Here is a 9319-nt window from a genome sequence, read left to right as displayed (position 1 = left end):
TCCCCTGGCTAGGAAAAGGGACTCCCTTCCCCCTTGCGCTTCCCAGGTGAGGCAATGCCTCACCCTGCTTCAGCTCTCGCTGGTCGGGCTGCAGCAGCTGACCAGCACCGATCGTCCGGCACTCCCCAGTGAGATGAACCCAGTACCTCAGTTGAAAATGCAGAAATCACCGGTCTTCTGTGTCGCTCGCGCTGGGAGTTGGAGACTGGAGCTGCTCCTATTCGCCCATCTTGCTCCGCCCCAGGTCTTGATATAACTTAATGGCGTGTGCATGAGTGTGTGTGTGTGTGCGCGCTTGTGTGTGGTAGCAATACATGTATATGTATCTAAACACCATTAGGAAACAGGTCAAAATGACCATATTTCCATGTGTATTCTTATACAGTATGGAAATAGCCACCCAGGTGGGTACATTGGTATGCATGTTCTAGAAAATGAAGAATAGAACGAATTAAGGAAAGATTATCTTCCTCCTTTTGTAATTTTATTTCAATCGCTTTTGGGGAACAGGTGGTTTTGATTACATGGATAAGTTATTTAGTGGTGATTTAGTGGTGATCATGGGGTGCACCTGTCACCGAGCAGTGTACACCCCCTCCCACCTTTGCCCCCAAGACCCCATAGTTCAAATTATCATTCTTATGCCTTTGCATCCTCATAGCTTAGCTCCTACTTATAAGTGAGAATATACAATATTTAGTTTTCTATTCCTGAGTTACTTTACTTATAATAATAGCCTCCAACTCCATCTAGGTTGCTGCAAATGTCATTGTTTCATTCCTTTTAATGGCTATGTCTTTCTCTTCAATGTTCTCTACAAATGCACCTGCACCTAAAGGTATATGATTGGGCAAGTTCTATACCTATCATAGGCTATAACTTGGTCTCTAATTTCACACATGAAATCTTTTTTCATCCACTAGCAGTTAATTCAGTGAGGATATACACTGTCCTTTCCTTGTTCCCCAAGCACCAGCAAAGTGTTTAGTTGGGTGTTTAGTTAATCTCTCCTTAAATATTGAATAGAAAAACCTTCATTTGCAGAAACTGTTCTTTATGAAGTCCTAATATATGCCATGTGCTCTGCTGTGTGCTCTTTGGAGACTCTTTTTGCAGGGGCCTTTGAAAACAGTATGCTGAGAATAGATAGGGCTCAAGGACAGTATCTCCAATTGAACTTTTAATGAACTCCCGTAGGCGCCAAGAAGGCGGACAGATAAGGAAGAGCATAGGAACAAAGAACTGAGTAGAATGTTACATCTGGAAAAAAAAAGTTTGTTTTGCATTACATTCTTTCTGCTGACGTGGGGTTTATGAGGTATAAATAAAGTGAGGCAGAGGCTCTGAGCGCGGCCGCCATATTCTCTGTGTGTCTTTGTCTTTTGTGTGTTCTTTCATTCTCCACCACCCCCGGCACAGACCCCAACAAGTGGCGCAGCGAGCAGGGTCAGCAGGGGTGAGTAGGGGAGAACAAGAAGGGGAACCCCCTAGGGGCGGGTAAGCCCTGGATATTGTTAAGGGGAACCTTCTTAAGCTTTCATTATGGGAATTCCATCTCTCTGGCCTCAGAATATTTACGCCTGTTTCAAGGACTGTTGCTGTCTATAGGAGTAGAAGTGAAAGAAAAAGACTTTGAAGTGATTGTTTGCCCATGTTGAACAACATTGTTACTGGTTTCAGTATCAGACTAAAGTGCAGCTGAATCACAGAGAATGGTTACAGGTAGTAAAAGCTCTGCTTAGAGCTCTCCAGTTAGGGTATATTATGCCTCTAAAATTGTGGACCTTGTGTAACTCTATCACTCAGACATTAGAGTTACTTGAGACTGATTCAGAGTGTGGTAATGTAGCCACAGGAGAAAAGGTATCTAAGGATTTGGGAAAAAAATAAATCTGAAATGGAGCCCATTTGTGCCAGGATAACAGAGGTTGGGGGGGTAGCAAAAGGGGGAGAAGAAAAAAAGCCAGCTTTTCCTTCTTCTAAGGGAAATTCTGACATACAGTGTATTATGGAAATGCTTCAACAAATATTACAGATATATTCTTCTAATTCACCTTTGCGAGCTTTCCCTGTTTCTTTTCCTTCTGCCCTGTTAAAAAAGGATTTTCCAGAGCCTCCAACCCCCCGGCTTCCTTATCTTTACCTTTGTTTGGCAAAGTTGAAGCCCTGTTCACATCAGACATACTTTAAATTTATACTAAACACCTGTTTAATATGTCAAAACCAGTGTATATGTATATCTTATTGTTTGTTAAAATATTATGAGTATTTCAATAGTCAATAAATAAGCACATTAATATTAACTATTAATATTAATATAGTATTAATAACCCCAGCTAGGGAATTGTTATGTTATAGGGGTGCATAGGTTCCACCAATTTACACTCCAAACAAAAGTTGAGTATTCGAGTTGCTTAACACATTAACTACCTCTTGATATTTTCTGTGTTTTTAAATTTTAACCATTGTATTGTGTATATAATGATTCTCAATTTGGTATTGATATACATATTTCCTAGTGAGTAATGATGTTAGACATATAGGTTTATTGTCATTTCTTTGTTCTACTACTTTTGGTTGGGTTATTTGCCTTTTCTTATTAATATGTTGGGATTCTTTATATTTGGGGATATGAGTATTATTATATATTATATATACTTTTAATTAAAAAAAAATTTAAGGAGCTGGATCTGTTTCTAATTATTTGTGCTTCTTTTGCGCCTAATACTCAGTTTTCAAATGGTGGCAATAATGTCCAATTTAATGCCTTACAAATTAAATTTTTTTAAAAAATAAAAGCTGCCATTTCTAACTATGGACCCCTATCCTTGGTCTTCTTGATATTTTTTCATCAGAAAATTTAATGATTCCTATAGACTGGAAGACTTTGGGGAAGGCTTTTCTTGATCGTTCTCAGTGGTTATAATTACACAGCTGGTAAATGGACAAGGCACATGTACAGACTAAAAAAAATGTTATGTGTGATCCCCCAGGACCCACTGAGGAACAACTCACAGGCACGGGCCAATATGCTACTCTTAATGCTTAGACTGGTCTAGATGATGTTGTCTTTACTCAAATCAAAACTTTGTTTTTAAGGGCCTAAAATAAGGTAAAGATAACAGGAAAATCTTCCCTTTCCTCTGTGAAGATTTTACAGGGCACAAATAAACCCTATCCAAATTTCGTAGCCCGTCTTCAGGATACTGTCTTAAAAATTTTGAGTGCTGGCTTTACTTCAAAAATTTTGTTGCAAACATTGTCTTTTAAAAATACTTATACTGACTGTCAAAAATTGTTAAAATCGTTAAAGGCCAATGGGGCCAATTTAGATAAAAATAATAAAACTTGTGTTAGTGTTAGAGGGGCTATTTATAATGCTCAATTATTTGCTGGAGCTTTGTCTAAAGCCTTAAAAGAAAATAACAAACAAGGTATTTGTTTTCAGTGTGGTAAACCTAGACATTTAAAAAAAAAAATGTCATAAAAATTGAACACTTTTATCCCTCAAGGCAAAAAGCTACCTTCAGAGGTGTACAAATGTTGTAATAAAGGTCGACATTGGACAAATAAATGTCATTCCAAAACTGATAAAAGTGGAAATTTACTATCTCCTTTCCTGGAAAATGAGAGTCAGGGCCCACAGGTTTAAGGCCCCAACAATTACAATACAAGTCTACTACAATATTCAGTGAGCAATGGCCTACAACATTAAGAAATAAATTCAAGTCCTCCTTAAGGATCCCAAACCTTACCCCAGTTTCTCAGCTTTATGCGGCAACTAAGCAGAGCGCCGCTGCTGACTTAGCTATTACTCAGCCTTATACTTTGTCTCCTAATAAAAAAGTATATAAATTAACTATTAGAGTGTGTGGCCCTTTGCCAAAAGGACATGTAGGACTTTTGTTAGGTCAAAACAACAGTACTATATGGAAGTTAATGATGATTTCAAAAATCGTTGATCTTGATGTTACTAATAAAATTCTTATTATGGTATAAGTTCACAATTTATATGCCTAGAGGCCGGGGAATGTATTCTCAATAGGAAGGGTTTGGTAACACAGAAAAAACTGTTTTTTGGAAAACTTTAGTTTCTAATCAAAAGCCCTTATGTTCATTACATATTAATAAAATAGTTTTTAAAAGGTTAATTGATATGGGGGTAAATATGTCTATTATTTGTTTAAATTAGTGGCCTATACAATAGAAAAAAAGATAAGTTTCAGTTATACTCACTGACTTGGGTGCTACTTCTGTGGTTTATCAAAACGTAAAACCTTTAACCTGTGTCGGTCCTAAAGGTCAACAAGGTCAAGTGTTTTTTTATATTATTCCTATCAATATTAATCTTTGGGGACAAAATCTTTCATAACAATTTGGTGCTTTTTTAAACATTCTTCATATTTCCTCAACTGTCAAAAATATAATGTTCAAAATGGGCTACAATCCTTTAAACTCATAGCCACTGTTCACCAGCCTCAAGTTTTATAATTAAAGTGTAAAACGACCACTCCTCTTTAGGTAAAACAGTGGCCATTATCTAAAAAAATACTTAGGATTTTAAAAAAGTAAGTCAAAAAACAAATGGCCAAGAGAAATCTAAAGCCACGTACTTCTGCATAAAATTCCCGTCTTTGTCTTGTTCTTAAAACTATAAGTGTTTACATTCAACCTAGGAAAAGTTTACAGCCCGGTCTTCCTAATCCTGCCCTTATCCCACAGAGTTAAAAATTAATGGTCATAGATCTCAAAAATTGTTTTTTCTCTATTCCATTACAACCTCAAAATTGTAAAAAGTTTGCCTTTATTATTCCTAAATATAATAATAGACAACCTATTCAAAAATATCAACAAAAACTTCTTCCCCAGGGTATACTTAATAGCCCTACTATATGTCAAAAATTCGTACATAGAACTTTAAATCCTGTAAACAATCAGTTTCTAACTGTGTTAATTTATCATTGTATGGATCTTCTCTGTCCCTGTTTTTAATAATTTTCAGCCACTTTCTCGATATCAATAGAAAGTTTTACCTCAAGTTACGTTAAATAGCCCTACCTTGTGTCAAAAATTTGTCCATAGGGCCTTAGATCCTGTTCAAAAGCGTCATCCTTCTATTTTTTTATATCATTATATGGATGACATTCTTCTTGCTACACCCACCAAAAAAAAAGCAGCAAGATGCTTTTGTATCATTACAAACTCAGCTTTCTTTCTACTCCCTTAATATTGCCACAAAAAAAATTTAACTAAATTTTCCTATTCAATATTTAGGTTATACCTTAAAAACATATTCGACCCCCAAAAATTCAAATTTGACGTGATCATTTAAAAACATTAAATGATTTTCAAAAACTTCTAGAAAACATTAATTGAATGCGTCCTGCTTTAGAAATACCAACATATCAGTTATAACATCTTTTTTCTATTCTAAAAAGAGACAGTCACTTAGACAACTCACGCCATTTAACTCCTTTGGCTTTACAGGAACTCCAACTTGTTGAAAAACAACTTCAAAAGGCCCTTCCTTTTGTTTATTTCATACTTTGCCTTCTCCCACAAAAATGATTCATCAAACTAGTCAACCACTAAAATGGATCTTTTTGTCCAATAAAATATCTAAACGCTTGACTACTTATATCAATCATTTAGCTAAACTAATCATCAAAGGACGGCATCACTGTCGACAACTTTGGAGAAAAGATCCTTCCTTAATTATTCCTCAATTCACTCATAATCAAATCACTTATCTTCTTACAACTTCTAATTCTTAACAAGTTACTTGCGCTTCTTTTGTTGGACAATTTTCTACCCAATATCCTAAGTCTCCAATCTTTTCATTTTTTAGGTAACATTCTGTGTTGCCTTTCCCACCAATTTCTGTATTTCCTATTCAAGGTCCTACCTTTTTTACTAATGCTAATAACAATGGTAAGGCTAAATATTGAAGTGTTCATCAATCTCAAGTTACAGTTTATCCTTATCCCTCGGTACAACAGGAAAAACTGTTTACTATTCTCATGGTCTTACTTAATTTCCCTACTACTGGTTGTAACATTGTTAGTAATTCTCAATACGCCATTTATGTTACTTCTTATATTTCTCAGGCCACTTTACCTCTTTGTACTACTTCTTCTCTTCAAAAACTCTTTTCCTTGTTATCTTCTACTTTAAGCCAACGTCGAGCTCCTTTATTCACCACTCATCTTCGTTCTCATTCTCAATTTCCTGGACCATTAGTTCATGGTAATACTCAGATTAATTCACTTTTAATCGGCCACCTACATACTACAAAAAAAAAAAAAAAACAAGCTCGTTCTCTTATTCGAGCTTGTCTATCCTATACTCCTTTGAGCATTCCATCCTTCCATCCTGGGGTTAATCCATGAGATGTCCCTTCTTTAGACAATTAAAGTATGTTCATCATACCATTAATACCTTTTCTCATTTTCAATGGGCCACTCCGTTACCATCTATAAAAGCTAATTCTGTTATTACACATCTCTTGGTTTGATTCGCCATCATGGGCATTCCTCTTATACTTAAAACTAATAATGCCCCTGCCCATGTCTCTCATAAATTACAAGTTTTCTTACAACAATACAATATTCAACATATCACCGGTATCCCGGGCAACAGTCAAGGTCAAGCCATCATTAAGCGCACAAATTTAACTTTAAAAACTCAACTACTAAAACAAAAAGGGGAAAATGAGCCCCCCAGAAACCAGATTTTGAAGGTTCTTTTTACCTTAATTTTTTTAAATCAATGGAGACAATTGCAAGATTCCGCTGCCGTAACCCATCTTTCCTCACCTCCCTCGGTGATAGTCCCTGCTGACAATTTAAAGGTTTGGTATCCTAATGAAGAAGGTAAGTATGTTCAAGGGCAAGTTCTAAAACAGGGACGGGGCTATGCTCTTGTCCTTACAGGGAGCGGACCTAAGTGGTTTCCTACAAGATAATTGAAATCCTGTTGAAAAAAAAAAACTGGATTCAGCATGCATTTCTTCCTTTGTTAGATGTGCCTCGACAGGGGACTTATTTCTCTTAGTGAGGCTTTGTATGAATATTGGACTTATATTCCCTTTCCGCCCTTGTATCAGGGAGTCGCCTGGGAGGAGGTGGAAATTAAGGTTTTCACCAATGACATTACTTGGATGCCGTCCCCCTATATGGACAAAGACAACATAAAACGGAAAACAGGAATTATAATCAGCACATATCAGTTTGGAGTGGAAGGACTTCCAATATGTATGGGAAATAGTCCTCATTGTCTCCGAAAATCGCATGAAGCCTGGGCTGTTCACTATAATCATAGTCATGTGGCTGCTAAAATTGTTATTATTGTAACTAAAAGCTTTTAATATAATCATACTGTATATAGTAATGAAACTATTCATAGTTCTTTACTTTTTTGTCCTATTCTAGAGGTTTCTCCTAATATTGAGGTGCTGGAGTGACAACAATGTCGGGGAACTAAACCCTGGATTTTTTAAAATACAATAAAATGTAAATAACTGATTGGAGTGTGCACGGTGATTTTCAAATAAAATTTAGTCACATACCTTTGAAATAACACTGGGTAAATAAAAGTATTGCCGCTAACAGTAATGAAACCTTGGTATGGCGTGAAGGAGGCCTAAAGTACAGAGTCATCTTTGGAAGTTGTTAGCTACAGGCGATGCCATTAACATTTTTGTGGGGAATATGTCCCTTAATCTTTCTAACCCAAATAACTCCTTTCATATTCAGTTATATCGGAATACCTCCCGATATATTATTGCTTGTGTCCGTAAGCCCTACCTATTATTAGCGGGAAATTTGACATGTGATAATAATACGGGAATTGTTAATTGTACAGATATGGGTACATTTTTGTCTTGCCTCAATCATTCTTGGTGTCACAACTTTACTGGGGATATTTATATCCTCAGGGCTCATAAAGAAATTTGGCTACCTGTTAACCTTACACGACCGTGGGGGGCATCACCTCTTAAAACTTATACTTGAACTTCTCTCCAGCAAACCCGCCGTGCCCTTGGACTTATAATTGCCTCGGTGATGAGCCTTGTCACCATCATCTCCACTACGGCTCACTCTACATCAAAGTATACAAAATGCTGAATTTGTGCAACAATGACACAAACAATCTCACTGGTTATGACTTCAACAACAAAACATTGACTCTCAACTTGCTAAAAGATTGGACAACATGGAGCAAACATTGACATGGCTTGGAAATCAGCTCACTGTACTCAGTACTTGGATAACATTACAATGTGATTGGAACTCCACTCAATTTTGTGTAACGCCTGTGCCTTTTAACATCTCTCAAAATTGGACCGTAATCTGAAAATTATTAGTAGGCCATAAAAATATTAGTTTGGACATCCAAGAACTCACTCAAAACATTTCCGAAGCATTTCGACAACAATTACATGTGTTGTCTGGAACCGTAACCCTGCAGAAGCTGGGTCAGCGCCTTGCTGCCTTTAACCCATGGACCCAAATAAAAACATGGATTTCTACAATCTCTGGAAGTATATTACTTTGGGCACTTGGATTGGGTCTACTTCTTTTGGTAATTCGATGCTCCCTCTGTCGCCTCCAAAAACAAAAGAAAACACAGGAACAAATATGGGCTACCTTTTTAGGATTGAGGCAAAACAAAAACAAAAAGGGGGAAATGCAGGGGCCTTTGAAAACAGTATGCTGAGAATAGATAGGGCTCAAGGACAGTATCTCCAATTGAACTTTTAATGAACTCCCGTAGGCGCCAAGAAGGCGGACAGATAAGGAAGAGCATAGAAACAAAGAACTGAGTAGAAGGTTACATCTGGAAAAAAAAAGTTTGTTTTGCATTACATTCTTTCTGCTGACGTGGGGTTTATGAGGTATAAATAAAGTGAGGCGGAGGCTCTGAGCGCGGCCGCCATATTCTCTGTGTGTCTTTGTCTTTTGTGTGTTCTTTCATTCTCCACCACCCCCAGCATGGATCCCAACATCTTTTACTTAAGCCTTACAACAATACTAGGAGGAAGGTATTACACCCATTTTAATAATGAAGAAACTGAGCTTAGTAATATGCTCAAGTTCTTACATCTAGGAATAAATCTGGGATTTAAATTGAAATCTGTCTAAATCTATGCTCCCATCTACTATCAAGTGTGGCTTCCAAAACAGTGTGGGCAGAATCTAAGGGTGGGTGTGTCCTCATGCTTACAAGCCTCTCTGCAGTCTGTGAAGATGGACAGGCAGCGAGAAGGGAAATAATGATCTCTGAGTGGAACCTGCCTCTCCCGTCGCTACCATGGCCC

General features: G+C 37.1%; 1 long non-coding RNA gene across 1 annotated transcript; it reads left to right on the top strand.

Moving 5' to 3' along the window:
* Positions 1–1347: 1347 nt before the first annotated feature.
* Positions 1348–8946, top strand: LOC114671321 (uncharacterized). Its single transcript, XR_003721239.2, has 2 exons — positions 1348–1456; positions 7106–8946. It is a non-coding gene; the product is annotated as an uncharacterized LOC114671321 (long non-coding RNA).
* The last annotated feature ends 373 nt before the right edge of the window (positions 8947–9319 follow it).

Source organism: Macaca mulatta, chromosome 12 (assembly GCF_049350105.2).
Source record: "Macaca mulatta isolate MMU2019108-1 chromosome 12, T2T-MMU8v2.0, whole genome shotgun sequence".
In the NCBI taxonomy this organism is placed as follows: domain Eukaryota; kingdom Metazoa; phylum Chordata; class Mammalia; order Primates; family Cercopithecidae; genus Macaca; species Macaca mulatta.
Note: the sequence above shows the minus strand (reverse complement) of the source record. Positions and strands in the feature narration are given on the sequence as shown.